Below are 16,917 nucleotides of genomic sequence, written 5' to 3' on the forward strand. Positions count from 1 at the left end.
CAGTGTCTCACTGCTTCTCACAATGTCTTTCTCCATTAATGCCTCTCTTTCTCTGCCTCTGTCTTCCCTTTAACTCTCTTCCATTTGTCCCCTCTCTCTCTCTCTCACTCCGCCCTCACACAAGATGACAGAGATGACAGGTCGTCTGTAGTCTACAAGTTGTGTGTGTGTGTGCGTGTGTGTGTGTGCGCGTGTGTGTGCGTGCGTGCTGCAGTTCTTTGGTGTTATGTATTCCAGTCAGAGAGGCTGAGTCACGCTTACGGTAAACTGTATCCATATGAAGAGAGTGCGTGCGCACACACACACGTGCACATGCTTGATGACATGTCTCAGACTGTGCCAGACATGAGACAAGGACATGAGAGAGGAGAGAGATCTGCTGTATTGATCACTGCATCTTAATGCTCAGTTCTTGCACACACACACACACACTCAGGTTAAATGAATTAAGACCTAAGTGAGGGAGGACATGGAGATGGAGGGAAGGATTGGGAGGAGGAGGAGGAGAGTGGGAGGCCAACTCAAGCTGCAGGAGGTGGAGGAGATAATGGAACTGCTGTCTGCTGGAGAGGAAAGTCAATTTGCTGAGCTCAAGGAGATGAGAAGATGAAAATGAAAGACGGGGCGATACAGGAAGACTTGGAAATACCCTGGTTTCTGTCTAAAGGCCACTGTGGCCGGTATTTTCCCAATGCACCTTTCACTCTTGGTCAGCAATGGTAGTGACACAGCTCCATGAACCGCAGTGCTGGCCAATCACTGTCCAGACGTGAATATCTCAATATTTACTGGGTGGTTGGATCGTTGCTGACTTTTCCTTTTGTGCCACCATCAGGTTAAAATTTTAATTTGTGCAGTACTCTGACTTCTGACTGAAGCGCTGGTGTTTTTCCACCACATGGCACCGACTCCAGTCAACTTTCTTCACGCTTTTGGTACCAGGTACTTTTTCCTCAGCGCAGACGTACGGAGCGATCGTGACATCATCTCATGTGATCAATGGAGGATACTGAAGCGATACCAAACAGAGAATTGTCTGCACCTCGCATGGTTTTATGTGTCACTGTACTAAAAGTATAGAACAATAACAGGAAGGTAACAGGCTACAGTGGGAGCTGCACTGCAGTAGATGATTCTCTCTGACCAATCAACGAGGTGATACCAAAAAAATACCAGGTACTATCCACGCCTTCTTTCCTATGGAAAATCAATCAAATCAAGTTGAGACAGAACCGTCCAGTGGAAGAGGGTCGTTTGCCGCTTCAGTTTAGCCCAGTAAAGCTCACCTCAGTGTAGATGTTGTACATTTTGGCCACGGAGGAGGGTTATTTGACTCGGGGTTGTGTATAGTATTAGAGAAGCAGGAGTAGCACTGGTTCAGAAGCAGAGTAATGAGCTGCTGTGGACGGGGCCATCCACGAAAATGTGTGTTGGCCACTTTAACAAACTGCCCATATGTAAAAAAAAAAAAACAGTTTAAGTGTACGCTTTACTTTAAATATTTTATCTTGCCACCAAACAGCCCTTCTCTTTGGAGCTACTATAATCCTACACACAAATGTACCTTCGCTGGGCTGTGTCTGACTCAAACTCAGCAGTAATAGTATAATATAGTATAATATAGAATATAGAATTAGTGTATTAATAGTAATAAAGTCTTAGTTGCACTTGTGCGTGCGCGGTAGTCGAACAGTTCACAAACTGTAGTTTGTGTAAACTTGCTAAAACATTTCTGCTGCTGCTGCTCTGAACTGAGAGGCTGATCCGGATCCACTGCAGGTGATGCTGACCATAGATACGCACCTCACATAAACCCAAGTCACATAACCCCCACTATCACTTAAATATAACGTACATCATTGATAAAGACATCGTGTTTGTGCGTGTTAAGGCTGAAACGGGCTTCTCCAGGCTGCATGTGTGTGAACGTGCACAGTGAAGAGACGTTCACATCAATGTTTGCTTCATTCTTGTATAACCACTTGTACAATGTTGACATTTATTATTTCTCTATTTTGAATCCATCTGACATGATTTGGATAAACCAATCGGCTTGCTCGACAAACGGGTCCATTGAGATTTGGGAGGTGTGTGTGTGTGTGTGTGTGTGTGATTTTGTACAGTTGTTTACGTGTGTCTTCACAGTAACATTATTCCATCACAACTGCAACTGGGTCTAAATGATTCTGGTATTCTGCTTGTTTTCAGTGTATTAGTTCTGTTCAAGTCATTTCCACAAGAGACCATAGTTTAATGTGAAATGACAATTATTGTTTGGTATTTGATTCACTTGATCATCCATCACCAAGCTGAATACAGAGAGTTTTATTTTTAGTGCAGGAGGTGAAAACAGGACTTTTAATTTTTCTTCATATTAGTCTTTGAAAAATAGAAATGAAATAATTTGTGCGACTTGTTCTTGAGACGTTAATTTGTTGCTTCGCGGACGTGTATTAATTGTCAGAGCGTCGTGCTGCTCTCTGCGCAGACACTGACTGTCGGGTCTTATCATCCTCGGGTTCAGGTCCAACGTCAGGAAACCTCTGCTCCAAACATCTGCTCAGCAGCCACAGAGCACATTTACTGTTTACTGTAAATTACTTTACTGACTGCTGGTTTGTGTTATTTTAATAGAGGAGGAGGGACAGCTAAGGAAACCAGCATGGCAGTAATCACACATGCACACACACACACACACACACACATATACTGGTCACTGTTAAAGTGCTGCCAAAGAAAACCCCTTAAACACAGACACTCTTCCTGTCCATCTGTCCCCTCTCACACATTTTTCTCTCTTTCTGTATTTCTCTCTCTCCCTCTCTCTCTCTCTCTCTCTTCTACACACACACACACACACACACACAGGAAGAGTGGGGGTGTTTTGGCTGCCTGCTCTGTTTGGCAGATAGCAAAATGCCACATGAGTGTCACTGGCCTTTAGAGTCTGGGTACAAGAGAACAGAATTTCCATTTTAGTGACAGAGAAGAAGGAGGGGAGGGGGAGGAGGAGCTGAGCGGGAAAAGCATCCGGACAGACTGACAGGGTGAAGGAGATTGATGTGAAGAAGACGTGGTCTATTAATGCTGATGCTTGAGTGCAGTGACTTGGCTGATCTGAAGTCACATCACACTTTTCAGTCTGTCAGAGTTCACTGGGTTGTTTTAAGACGATTTAGTTCATTTTAATCCAGAGATTTAATTGTTTACAACATAGTTAATAGATAAAGACTGAAACAAAAACAGCATGTTAACGAGGAAATGAGCTGCAGTTTTATAGTTAATTCAGTTTAAAGATAAATTAATCCTGTTGTATCTTTTTGGCCAGATGGGGGCAGCAGAGACAAGTTGGGATCACAACATCAACACAATTTTTGTTAATATGTTGAACTTTTTTAGCAAACAGCTGCTCAGTCACACATCCACCAACATGATGATTTATCTGTTGTAGTGTCTGTCTCCGCCTGATGAATCGAAGTCCAGGTTTCCCTCTCTTTTAGCTCTGCTTTTGGGCTCCACTCTGAACCAGAGCTTTAAAGTTGTGTCCAGACAGACAATGAGCTGAAACTCCCAAAAAAAAAGTTGCACTTTCAGGTGATAATTTCTCTGCAGATTCATCACTACACATTCACACTGTCACAACAATATAATTCTTATTATAAAAATATAAATTATGACCACTTCAATTAATATTTTACAGTCAGATTGAATCAGATGGTATGAGTTCGGTATCATGTTTAAAAAAAGGTTTGTATTGTATATGTCGGCCGCACACGGCCGTTTGCTTCTTACAGTCAGTGAGTGAAATTGATCTGTCACTGTGGTGACTTTGCATCTGATGTGCAGTTATTGTTATGCTGATAACAAGCAGGAGTTCATTAGGAATCATCTGCCTGAGTAAGCTGGGCTGTTGCTGAGATACAACCTCTGTATGTGAAGCTTCCTCTCTGTTCTTGTTCATATTTGTTCTCACTCTGGCCTGTTGCTGGCCCCCTGCTACACGCCCCCCCACCTCACAAAATTGGTGCATCCACTGCGATGTGTGAAAAGTCATCTGAGGACAGTTTTCATGGACCCATGTTGATCAATGCACCTCGTGTGGGAGTTTCACACCGAGCCACAGACGGTTTGGGTCGGGCTGCTGCACCACTCCCACCCCCAGGTGGCTCAGAGAGATTTGCATTGCTTTTACACCCCACCCCTCCATGTCCCTGTCACCTGCACCATCCTCTGTTTTCATTAGAGTGAGCAGAGCCAGTTTTCCAGGTGGTTTCCTGTAATAGTCTCAGTCTGTGACCTCTCGCATCACATCATGTGATTTACATAGTTGCAATGGCGTCTTTCACAAATAATGTGATTAAGTGTAACTGCAATGCTGTTATTTCATTGGATAAACCATAATCATGACAGCATTGCATGTATGCATCTTGTAAATCTGATCAGGGTGCAGGAGCCTCTCTCAAAATTTGACTTAAGTAATTCACAGATTCATTCCCGAATTCTTTCTAACAATTGAATTGTGTGTTAATTACTTATTTGAAATAATATGCTCCATTGTTACAGACCAGTTAATCCAGATTTTATTTGCTGATCCAGGCCAGCAGGCCACCAGTATGACAAGAAAACCAGAACACAGAGGGATGGAGAGAGGTAAAAATAGAGGAGGGGGGTAGCGTGGAGGTAAAGAAGAAGGGAGGGGCAGGAGGTACCAGGGGAATACAGAGAGAGAGAGAGCGAGAGAGGCTGCAATGAAAGAGACTGATGTCATCGCTGTGATGCAGCCAATCAGAGATCAACAGGGAGGGAAAGAAGGGAGGGAGGACAGGCAGAGCTCAGTAGGGTGTGTTTTATGTACCACTGCAGCATCATTGCGAAAAAGAAACGGGAAAAGGCACGACTCAGTGGAGAGGAAAGAAAAAACGAATAAGAAAGAAAGAGAAAAAGAAAGACGAGTGTGACGAGGAGAGAAAAGACGACACAGAGGAGACAGAGACGACGGAGAGAAGCGACACCTGCAGAGGTAAAGTGAAAACAATAGCATCTCCATGCTGCTTGTGTCTGGGTCTCCATGCATGAATGTGTGTCTGTGTGTGTGTGTGTGTGTGTGTGTATATGTGTATCAGGGGGCTGTACAGTAGATGTGGACCGGGGGGGTGATGATGTCTTACATAATATGATGTCAGGTATGAACAACTGTGCTGGTTGTGCTTTGAGTTATAAATGTGTCCACTGCACACCCACACACACACACACATACATGTATATGTGTGTGTGTACTTCCCCCTTCTGTCTGCTTTCACTGTCTGAATCTTTTCACTTCAAAATACAAAAAAACCCCATGAAATGACGGTTTCCCCATGCGCAGACCAGCAGGCTCTGTGTGGGTGGACCGGTCTTTAGGGAGCGTCTGATTGACTTGATTCTGCCTTTTAATATCTGATATGTCATCTGCTGCAGCGCGTTTTTATTAATATTGAATGAAATGATGCACTATACAACATTATGGTGGTAAATTATTCATTCCTGTTTTGTAGCCTGTTTCCTTTCGTGCCTGAACTCTCAGGCACACGTCTGCCAGGTATGATTTAGCTCTTCTGGAAATAAAAGTACGTAGTGTTTGCTGGCATCTCTCGACTGACTCATACTGACTCCACTGTTTCCTCATCCACCTGATGTTGTGGAGGTAGCACAGTAGATTTACTGTGGGCAGGATGTTTAGGATTTCAGAAAGTGAGAGCGGAGTGCCACAGGGCAGAGACTTGGACTTCCTCATCTCTCAGCTCTGTTTGAAGTAAAACTGCAACTCGTTGATTTTAGTATTTTTTTAGTTTAGTATTTTCTTGTTTAGTTGTGATGCCCATAACATGCCAAAAAATAGTTTTAAAAAAAGGCAAATTTTCCACATCCCAAAGTGACATCTTCAAATGTCTTGTCTTGTCCAGCCAGTGCAACAAAATCCAGTTTATTTTATTATATGTTTGACAAAGAAAAGCATCAAATCCTCATGTTTAAGAAGCCAGAACCATAAACGTTTGGCATTTTTGCTTAAAAGATGACTAAAACTTGTCCATCGCACAAAGGTGGACAAATCTATAAGGAGGATTTTACTTAATTACTTCATTTTACTTTGTCTTTTACTCCTTGGTTTCCCTTCCATACTGTTCACCAGGTTTCTCTCTGTTTGCTCTGGAATTCCTCTTTTCACTCGTGGCAACATCGTTTAAGCCTCACAAACATCTCTGTCTCCCCTCTGTCGTTTGCACTGTGGGGTTTTTCCCTCTGTGATCGCTCCGGCAGTGGATCGCCTCAAAGCAGGCCGGGACCTGAGAGGAGGAGGAGCAGAGAGAGGAAGAAAGGAGAGAAGAAGCAGGAGGACCAAAAGAGGGAAAGTTGATAAGCAGAGGAGAGAATGGAGGAGATATTAGTGAGTGAACGATGGACTAAAAGACTGGCAAGGTTAATCAGAGGGGAGGAGAAAAGATTCAGCCCAGCACAGAAGGAATCCAAAAAGAGCAGGGAAAGAGAGGATGGTGTGAGAGAGAGAGAGAGAGAGAGAGAAGGGGGAGATGAAAAGAAAGTCTGGGCTGGGAATAGGATGAGAGAAGAAGAAGAGGAGGAGGAGGAGGGAAGTGAGGATCGACTGGCGCGGGAGGATTTTTTAACCAAATCAGTTTCAGTCTGCTCTCGTGTTTGGCAGTTGTCAAGTCGACTGAAATCATCTGGTGGGATTTTATATCACTGCAGCTTTTTCAATCTCCAACTGATGAGAGGACACATACGCAGTTTACAGTGACTGAAAATTTACCACTTAATTATTTTAATTATGGGATTTTATACAGAAGCAGACAAAGCTAGCTAATTAAGCTAATGTTAACTACATGGGCTGGTTGAAAATGCTGTTTCCCAGGGAAATGCTCTTAAATATGCATAAATGCATATTTATGGATACACCCATGATATCATGCTGAAAGACTCTGAACATCATCATCCTCACCAGTTGATGGTCCATTCATTCTTCAGCCAGAACAGAACAGAAGCTCAGACTCTTATTTTTTTGCTGTAACCCTGTTTGGATGCTCTGTCTTTGTATAGAAAATCCAATGTTTTATAGTTGACGATGAGGATTAATCAGTGAGAAGTTAACACTATCTGTGGTTTGACTAGAGTTGCTGAATTTTAGATTGCCCCAAAAGCGAGCTGAAGTCATGACGTCATGTCTGGGCTAGCCTCTGTTGTATTAGCCTCTGTAACTCTAGTTTACTTTCCATATTCTAAGACAAATCAGATCCACTGTAGCAGTAGATGTAGGAAATTGAAACCAAAGTTAAGCACAGATTACAGATTGTACAGCGTCAGCAGTAAGGTTGGCGTTGTACCAGAAAATCTAGAGCTGAGCCGGAGGATTTACCCATCGCTCTTTGTGAGCTCTGGGTAGCGACTGAAAGAATGAGATTGCAGATACAAGCAGCTGAAATGAGTTTCCTCCACAAGGTGGTAGGACTCAACCTTAGAGACAGGGTGAGGAGCTGGAACATCCGGAGGGAGTACCGCCGCTGGTCCTTTGAGTCGGACTGAGCCAGTTGAGGTTGTTGGGGCATTTGGGTCTCCTGGGCGTCTTCTGGTCTTCTGGTAGGAGACCCCGGGGTAAACCCAGAACATGCTGGAGAGATTATATCTCTCATCTTACCTGGGAACGTCTTGGGATCCTCCAGTAGGAGCTGGAGAACGTTGCTGGGGCATGAACGTCTGGATTAGTTTGTTTTTACCTGCTGCCACCACAACCTGACTTTGGATAAACGGCAGCAGATGGATGGAGGGATGGACAACGATTACTTTGAGCACAGAAAACAACAAACCCTATGAAAAACCGTAAAGTGTGGCACTGTCAGCATTTGTGGTGTCGTAACTCGATTTCATCCACATCCATAAAACAACTTTCTTGCTGTAAAGTCTTAAAACCTCTACATCGTTCAATCCTCACTGCCCTGCTGTTATTACTGACATTCACCTCTCCCAAGCCACAACATTTAGCCCGCAAACTTCCAGGGCTTGTGGGAAATTGTGTTCATTAAAGGCCACTTAAAAACAAAAGCTCTCTGTGCCAAGAGAGCTTTTTCTTTTCCCACAAAATAAAGTAGTTTGCTAACGACATGTTCCTTGGCTCACACCTGTCTGAGAAAGATTTTCAGCTTCCACAACAGTAACAGTCAGCCGACATTTTCACTCTGTATCTAACTTTAACTCAGAGTCAGACTGACTGTCTGACTTCCTGATGGCCTCTAGATTTGTACAATAGTGTCCAGACAGAAACGACAGCGTGAATTTCTCTTGTCCTGGTAGGTCTATAAAGTAAATAAACATCCCAGGAGAAAGGTTGAGGATGCAGTTTAGAGCCAGACTAAAAGTCTGAGCTGCAGGACAGTGGGTCAGATGGAGATCTGGGCCCAGAAAATGAGATTAGTCTGACTTTTGCTCATTCTCGGTTCCTCTCTCCATCTCTGCTGCTCACTTCCTCTGTATTTCTCATTGGGCACTTTCTTATCCATCTTCATCCTTCTCTCTCACGCCCCCGTTCCCTCCCCTCTGATCCATCCTTCCTCTCTTTTGGCCTTTCTTTCTCTTGTTTTTCCATTTCTCCTCAACAGAATGTGGCCTTTGTGTTGAAAAATGGGAGGAATGCCCCTTACTCTATTTTCCTCGCTTCCTTTTCTTCTTCTTGTCTTCCTCTCAGCTCTTCTTCCTACATTGTCTCCCTTCTTCAACCCTTCTTTTCCTCCGTGTGTGTGTGTGTGTGTGTGTGTGTGGTGGGTTCTGGGGGGAGCATCCATTAGCTCGGATTAGGGACTGTAGGAGGGTTTTAACAGCCCCTGTGTGTTTGGGGCTTTAATCTCCTCAGAAACAGCTAATCTAGGTTCAGTGGCTTTAACACATACAGTGAACACACATGTGCGAACATCTACACACACACACACACACACACACACACACACACACACACACACACATATACACACATATACCCTCCTACAAGTATGTGACTTCTGTCTGTTTTCCTGTCCAGTGGTTGAAGCTTGACAAGAGTCCATTCATGCCGAGACCACAAACACAGAGGAGACTTTATCAGCCAAATATCAGACCAACAATATCATCAGTCACTCAGCTGACAAATAACCACATGGCACACAATATTTCTGACCATAACATAAAGTACAGTGAGAAGCAGCAGAAACTGATAATGTGAGATAGATCTGAGTCACAACACAAGTGTTTCCACAAGTTGTGATCAGTGGGAATAATTTCTCTCTGCAGATTGGGTTCATTCGGAGCTAATTTTAATCAATATCTTTGTGAAATATCATGTCTCATCTGTACTGACTGTCAAAACTCAACCATCTTCCAATAAAATATATGAAAGGTGAGATTTGCTCGTAAAACTGCAACAATTAATCGATCGACAGAAAATTAATTTGCCAAGTATTTGGTTCCATCTTTTCTGAAATGTGAGAATTTGCTGCTTTTTGGTGTCTGACATTAAAGTAGATTGATTATCTTCAAACTTTTGGCCATACAAAAACGGGCTATCTGGAAACTGTGATGGCCTATTTTTCACTATTTTCTGATTCTCTGTAGACAAAATGATCGTGAAAATAATTAGTTGTGGCCCAACGTGTGAAGTAAAACTGTCAACAGCACCAAACTATTTTTGATTAATCGATTATCAATGCTCTCTGATTTTCAAATCAGCTCTTTTGTTTTTCGATTTGAAAACCTGAAAAAACTAATTTTAAGAAACATATTCATATATACATAAATATATTTATACAGGTCAGTTGGCTCACTGGATTAGCTGACCAGGTGGCACTGTGCTAATGAATTCAGACATAAAAGTGATGTTTCTCATAGTGCACAAGTAGCAGAGCCTCTATTGTGCAAAAATAAAATCCATATTAGTGAGTTTTAATTGCTCTGTGCTCTTCGATTTCCCCTCCACCTGTCTGTATTCATCTCCTCATACCTGCAGTTAAACTTCTCCCAAAGCTGACCATCTGTCTCCCTGTAAATGTGTCACTGTGCTTTATGAAGCTGCACAAAAGGGAGAAAAAAATAAAAGAGAAACGTTTCCCAAAAACCAGACGTCTGCTTTAACACGCCGCGGACCGGTCGCATCCGTCCGAGGAGGAAAGGCAGGTGGGAGCTGAGACAATGGCAAAGAACAGTGTGAGAGAGAGAGAGAGGTGAACCGAGGCGATACAGGGAGTGGCACTGGAGAGAAAGCGAAGTGAGAGGTGTGGAGGGACGGAGTGGGGGATGGGAGGAAAGAAGGAGGGGCAGCGTGGGGGATGGGGGAGAGAAATATTGCCGTGTACTGCTGCTGGAGTCAGGGGGTTACCATGGTGATGGGGGAAAGACAGAATGGGATGGGAGAGAGAGACTGGCTTTGTATACATACACACACACACACACACACACATAATGCAAATTGACATTTTCACCGACTGATTGAATAATATGATAAGCATCAAATCTCCTTTTAATTTCAACCTTCCTTCCTGTTCTCTGAGGGCGGGGTGAGGAGGAGGAGGAGAGGAAAAGATGAAGGGGAACAGCAGATAAAGAGAGAGGCTCTCTGAGTTGAGTTGAGATGAAGACATGCGATCTCCCACTGGGGAGTGGTGCCACTCGGAGACAGAGTTGTGGCTTTTCGGACAAAGGACACGGAGATGTGACTGGAGACGTCTACTCCCAAGCGCTTCCACGATAACATTTCCTCACGTGTTATTTTTAATGTCTTTGTACGGTGGCCCTGAGGGCTGAGAACATAACAGAGAAAACAGAAGCAAAGAAGAAAAACACCTTCATCAGTTCAATCACGAGAAGCATTTAGAATAAAACTGCTGAAAAATGAGGAAAGATAACAAAATACAGAAACGCTGCAAGTCACACAGGACACAGTAAAAATCAGGTACAGCAATAGATGTAAGGTTTTTTTGTAGTTTTACCTTTTAATTGCACGATTCAGATATTATGTCCAGTTAATACCTGCAACAATGTGAATCATTCAGCAGCCAGAAGGTTTTAAACAAAGAAACTGTGTATTCTGTGGGAATAATGTGCATTTTCTCAATGTGCAGATTTTTATTTAAATGCTGTGTGTTAAACTGGTTTAACTTTTCCTAATTTGCTGGTGTTTTTTCTGTTTGTGTGTGTTCTGACAAAATTACGTTTCTATGCAACTAATTTGCAACAGCAAATATGTTTTATGGGAGTGACAGCGACCGGATCACGTTAATGAAGAAAGGTTAATTGACATACTTGGCAAGTTGCAAATATGTTGACACTGAACGTGTCAGCAAAATGTTCACAGACAACGTGTTTGTTTTTACTAAATATCTGATCTGACAGAATAATCTTTCACTTGTTGTGACTCCAGCAGAAAATGGTCACAGTGACTTCGGACATAACAAGTTTACTTAGATGAAAGGAAAACATCCACCGTTCACTAAGCTTAAGGTGAAAGTTCAGGTTATTTGAGGTGGGGTGAGTGAGTCTGTGGTGAATTTCCTGCAGTAGATTCAGATCAGCTCCATGTTCAGAGAAGCAGAAGCTGGGTGATGTTCTGCTGTGGACGGGGACATCTGCAAAAACATGTTTAAAAGATGCCCACAGGGAAATCTAAAATCAGTTGACGTGTCAGTTATATTTTGAATTTCTTCACCACTTTACCTCACCGTCAAACTGCCCTTTCCTTTGGAAACTACAGTTTGTGAACCGCTGAACTATCGTAGGACTCGACTGATCAGCTGTTTGCTGTTCCTGCTGCTTCTCGAACTGGGAGCGTCCTCATCCGAACCTCCTGCAGGTAACACACTGCCTCACACAGCCCACATCAGACAACGCAAACAATCTCTTTCACCAAACAGCTTCTGTCACATGAACCAACTGGACTCTGATGCTTTGTGTTTGCCTGTCATCCGCCCCGACCACCGCCTGTGACCCTGCTGCCGCTAACAGACACAGAGCTTTGCAGTTTACTCGAATACAAACACAGTTTCTAGGAGACCGAGTGTTGTTGATCTTTTCTTCACTTACTTGTGTTTGGTGTATCTGCGTGTGTTCTCTAAGGTTGGAGCTCTGTCAAGCTGCCAACAGCTTGTCACAAAAATACCTTTCAGTCTAAAACATTCACCTCCAGATCGAAAGTGAATGCGCCTTTTCCCCGCCGATCCCTTTGAGCTGGAGAGCAGCCACCAGCTCGCCCCTCACACCTTGAAGATCAAGACGGGGAGGTTATTATGTGAAGAGCGTGAATCAAAGCGCGGGGTAACTTCTTCTACCTGCCAGCGGGGATTAGGTGTGATGATGTGAGCGTCTGCTCTCAGTGGACCAGCAGCAGCTGTGAAGAAAGACCGGCTCAGAGTCAGAGGAGGGGAGCCAGACCAGCCGCTGGGCTGCGGTGTGTGTGTGAGAGTGTGTGTGTGTACTTGTACTTACTACATAGTAAGGACCAAAAAAAGTATTTTACTAACAGAGTGAGGACATTTTGGGAAAGTGAGGACATTTTGGCCGGTCCTCACTTTTTGAGACACCTTCAAATCACATGTTGAGGGTTAAGACTTGGTTTCAGAGTTATGGTTAGAATCAGGTTAAGGTTAGGGTCAGGGTCAGGGTCAGGGTTAGGCTCTCAGGTGCGATGGTTAAGGTTAGGGTAAGGGGCTAGGGAATGCATTATGTCAATGAGTGTCCCCACAAAGATAGGTGTGTGTGTGTGTGTGTGTGTGTGTGTGTGTGTGTGTGTGCGTGTGTGTGTGCGTGCGTGTGTGAGAGTGTGTGTAGGCGGGGAGATGACGGTGCCAGAGGTGCAAACATTTCGGTGGAACTCATCTACATAATGTTGGGTAATTTTCTATTTAGGCTGATTATTGCTTCAGGCCTCACAAACTTTTACAGCCATGCTTTCTAGGCAAGTCCTTTTTATTCTCTGTATCAACAACCAATCATATTAATGTTTATGATAAATGCTTCACTTGTGATAATGAAGCCACCAAGAAGAATGACCCGACTCTGCAGAGCCCCTCAGCTCAGCTCACCGCTCTGGCCTCAGTCAGACATCAGCTGTTCTCCTGCAGAAGCGGATTATTCTGTGGAACGTGTGAACTGTGACTATGATCGAAGTCACATTTTGGGAGTAAAAGCTTTATTCAGCAAACGCCATCTTCAGTTCACCTGGAAAACGAGCAAATTTATGTTTATGTGGCAGATTTCTCATTGGAGCCTAATTTACTGTCGATCAGATGAGAGAATTGAAACATATTTTGATAGTGACTTAAAAATTGATCGTGGTTGAGTTCCAGCAGATGATCATTACTGGTTTTGTTCTAGTTCTCAGAAAAGAAGCAGAGGGGCGAGTGGAGAGGAGGAGGTGGAGACACTGAGTCAGTCCTGCTCAGTGATCCTGCTGCTCAGCAGTGTTTCTAATGGTGTTTCTTTCCTGCACCCGTCTCTCACATGATATATGATCGTGTCATGTATTGATTGACGTTGCAGCGCAGCGCCGCGTCTCACAGGCTGGGATGCTTTATTCATTTACTGAGGCTTGATGGTTTTATTCTGTGTTTATCGCTGTTAATGTTGACATGATTTCATCCAAACTGTATTAACATCATTAGATTAGATTGGTTTACTAAGAGGATTACATCACTTTAAACTCAGATCCCTCTATAACGTGACCTTCTTCATGCTGATATTTTATTATTTTCCACTTAATTCATTCATAGATAAATTACTGTATGTGACCTGGCTGCCTCCTCTCTCCGCTCTCTGCTCGCTGCTCATTCTGTGTGAAGGCAGTGATAGATGTCGGCCATGGGACTTGTATATACTGCCCAGAGCGCTCTCTTACACTTTGGCCTTTCACAGCTGGTGCCACTCGCCCCTCAGCTAAATCTAACAGACCCCAGCCGGGCCGGGAAGCCACGCAGTGTGGGAGCTGCTGTTTATCCAGGAACATACCGTCACTAATGACTGATTTATGCACTTCGCTTCGTTTGTCGTGTGGAGAGAGGCAAATCAGAAACAAACACATGGAAACTGGCTTTGTGTTTGCAGAGGTGTGTGTGTGTGTGGTTGGAGGAGGGTAGGGGTAATCCAAAGGTGGCTAAACAATGTCACGCCATAAGAGCTGATTTGAATGTGAAAGGTGTCGGGTTGATAAATAGACCGAAATGCCACAATGGAATAATTCAATAGTCTGACAGACAAACATACATTTCTATAGACACTGGATCTTAATGATTGATTCATAACTTAATCAGCTACTTTTGATAATTGATTAATTGTTCGAGTCATTTTTTGAGAGGATATATCAAAGGTTCTGCAGTTCCAGCTTCTCGGTTGTGAGAATTTGCTGCTTTTCTTTGTCTTGTCTTATTGTAAATGTAATATCTGTTGGAAAACAAGCAATTTGTAGATCTAACTTTGTGCTTTCAAAAAATTACAACTTATTATTCAAGGAAACAATCAGTTTGATTTGTTTTTTACCAATTTTTTTTTTCTTTTAATGTGAAATCCAAATTTTTAAACGCAAATTGGAAATTTGCACAAAACGTGACTGGAAACAGACCACAGCAGCGCTTTGAGTTCATTTTAGCGTGCTAGCATGGTCACAGTAACAATGCTAACATGCTGGTGTTTAGCAGGTATAATGTCTATGATGTTAACTATCTTAGGTTAGTGTGTTAGCATGCTAATTAGCACAAAACACAAAGTATAGCTGGGGTTGGAATGTCGGTAGTTTTGGACAAAAGACAAATTTTCATGCACAGCGTGAATGTGTGACTCAGACTCTGTGGCAATCCATCCAACAATTGTTGAAACATTTCACTCACGTCTACAAATGTTAAACCTCTTGGTGGCGCTAGAAGAAATACAGTCCTGGGATTCATCCTCTGGGGAACATGAATGTACTCCTGGCAGTCCAGTCTCATAATGAGACTTTTCAATCTGGACCGAAGTGGTGACCAAGTGACATCAACAGAGCTGCACCATTAGCACCGTTAGCTACAAATTCTCAACCAGTGATTATACCCGTCAGCAGAACATTATTTGAACAAATCCACAGTGTCTCAGTTACTGGGGATTGGATGCTCTTCTCTGACTACAGCCCTTCTTTTATGTTTGAGGCTGATAAGACAGAGGAGGCTTCATGTTTAAGTGTTGCCCAGAGCAGTGTCACAGACACGTCACCGGTGCAGAGCAGAGAGAGAAGCTGCACAGACAGAAAGTAGTTACTGCTGGAAGAATCGGCACAAACAGCGGGAAAACAAAGGAAGAGAAGAAGAAGACAGCGGGTGGTTGGAGGCCTGTCAGTGAATGTGCTTTGTTCCAGGGTCAGAAACCTCCTTGTGTTTATTGAGTTATTCATCTCCTTCATCCACAGGGACTTCCAGTCTAGTTAGATACGGACACAAAGGCAGCTTAACACAGACACGAGGCTGCGGTTATCTCAGTGTGTGTGTGTGTGTGTGTGTTTCTGTGCAGTCATCGAGTTGAGGTCATTCACCCAAAATAAGGGCGCGGATGATGACATCAGAGGGCTGACTTTGTGTCATACGCCGACATAAAGCATAACAACTGAGCGCGTCAGTTACCAGAAAGATAACTGGCTGTCACAAGACCGAACGTGGTGAAATCACGTCTCATATTTGGACAGTGAACCATCAGCTGCAGTGGGCGTCCGGCCATGAGCACAACAGGCCGACTGCAGCTGAGGAAAACTACGAAAAACAAGGTTTTCATTGTTACTAATAATATGATTTTCCATACGCCTGTAAATCCATTTTTTAAGCTATAAAATGCAGTATTTTAATTTTTTTTAAGAGCCATTTAAAGTCTCAAGAAATCTGTTAAAAGGGAGTTTTTCCTCCCCCCTGTCGCCAAGCGCTTGCTCTTTGTGGGAACTGTTGGGTTTTTCTCTGTAACAAAGTAAGGTTTTGACCTGACCCTGTAAAGAGCCTCGAGATAATGTATATTATGATTTGGCGCTATACAAATAAAATTGAATTGAATTGAATTGAAAAAAAACCCTGATGATGTCATTGTGATGATGGGATGTGGAGTCTTACTGAGCGTTTACCAGGCAGTCTAATGCATTATGGGAAATGTAGGATCCAGTGATTTTGGAGTTTGACCAACAGTGTACACTAGATGTCAGTGGCTGAAACTAGTTACAGCTCGTGGTGAATAAAAACCAGACACGGTAAAGGGTTAACTAGAAAATCCCCCAAGACGAGGTGTTGTTTGGACCCACCAGTGGAGTAAACCAACGCTCACCACTACACGGTGGTGTTGGGTGAACTTAACCCAGGATTGTCTTTGTCCTTCATTGATCCCAGGTCCATTTTTAACCCAGAGATTTTCAGTGTGTCAGGATATCAGGGTTTCTCGGCCTCTGCTGCACAGATTTAGTCCATTTTTTTAAGTCTGTCTGGATCCAAGGATGAATTTACAAAGACAAGTGAAACATTATGACTCTAATTTTGAACAGTCCCGTAAACAGTTTGGAATAAAACACAAACTGCTTCAGCAGAACTGCTGAGTCACTGCAGTTCAGAGAAATAAACCCACACGTTGACAACAACATCAGCTCACACACAGAAACACACCAACACTGCCTCAGAGAAAGTGCGTCTGGTGAAAAAGCCTGTAGGCCGTCAGTGCAGCAGCTTGATACGACCCATAGTTCTGTTTTATAGTTAGACGACCTTTGTATTAAGAGCCACAAAGTCTGCGTTAGGAGAGTTCGTCTCCTGTTTGACGCTTGTTTGTTGTTTCTTTTAACCCTGGTTGTTATTACTACGACGACGACCTCTAACCTTAACCAAGCACCTCTTTTAACCCACTTCTTCCCTGAAAGTAGTT

General features: G+C 43.3%; 1 protein-coding gene across 5 annotated transcripts in view; it reads left to right on the top strand.

Annotated features, from left to right (window-relative positions):
- Nucleotides 1-4,814: 4,814 nt before the first annotated feature.
- Nucleotides 4,815-16,917, top strand: part of LOC139606519 (neural cell adhesion molecule L1.1-like) — a 45,701-nt gene continuing 33,598 nt past the window's right edge. For 3 of the 5 annotated variants that reach the window (XM_071458731.1, XM_071458732.1, XM_071458733.1), the window contains exon 1: nt 4,816-5,020. The gene's annotated coding sequence lies outside the window, so the exon portion shown is untranslated. Of the gene's footprint in view, nt 5,021-10,556; nt 11,861-16,917 lie in introns of those variants that run through there. The other 2 variants (XM_071458727.1, XM_071458728.1) reach the window with 2 other exon arrangements.

This window comes from Trachinotus anak, unplaced genomic scaffold, assembly GCF_046630095.1.
Source record: "Trachinotus anak isolate AG129_WGS33_773 ecotype Australia unplaced genomic scaffold, CSIRO_AGI_Tana_v1 ptg000022l, whole genome shotgun sequence".
NCBI lineage: Eukaryota > Metazoa > Chordata > Actinopteri > Carangiformes > Carangidae > Trachinotus > Trachinotus anak.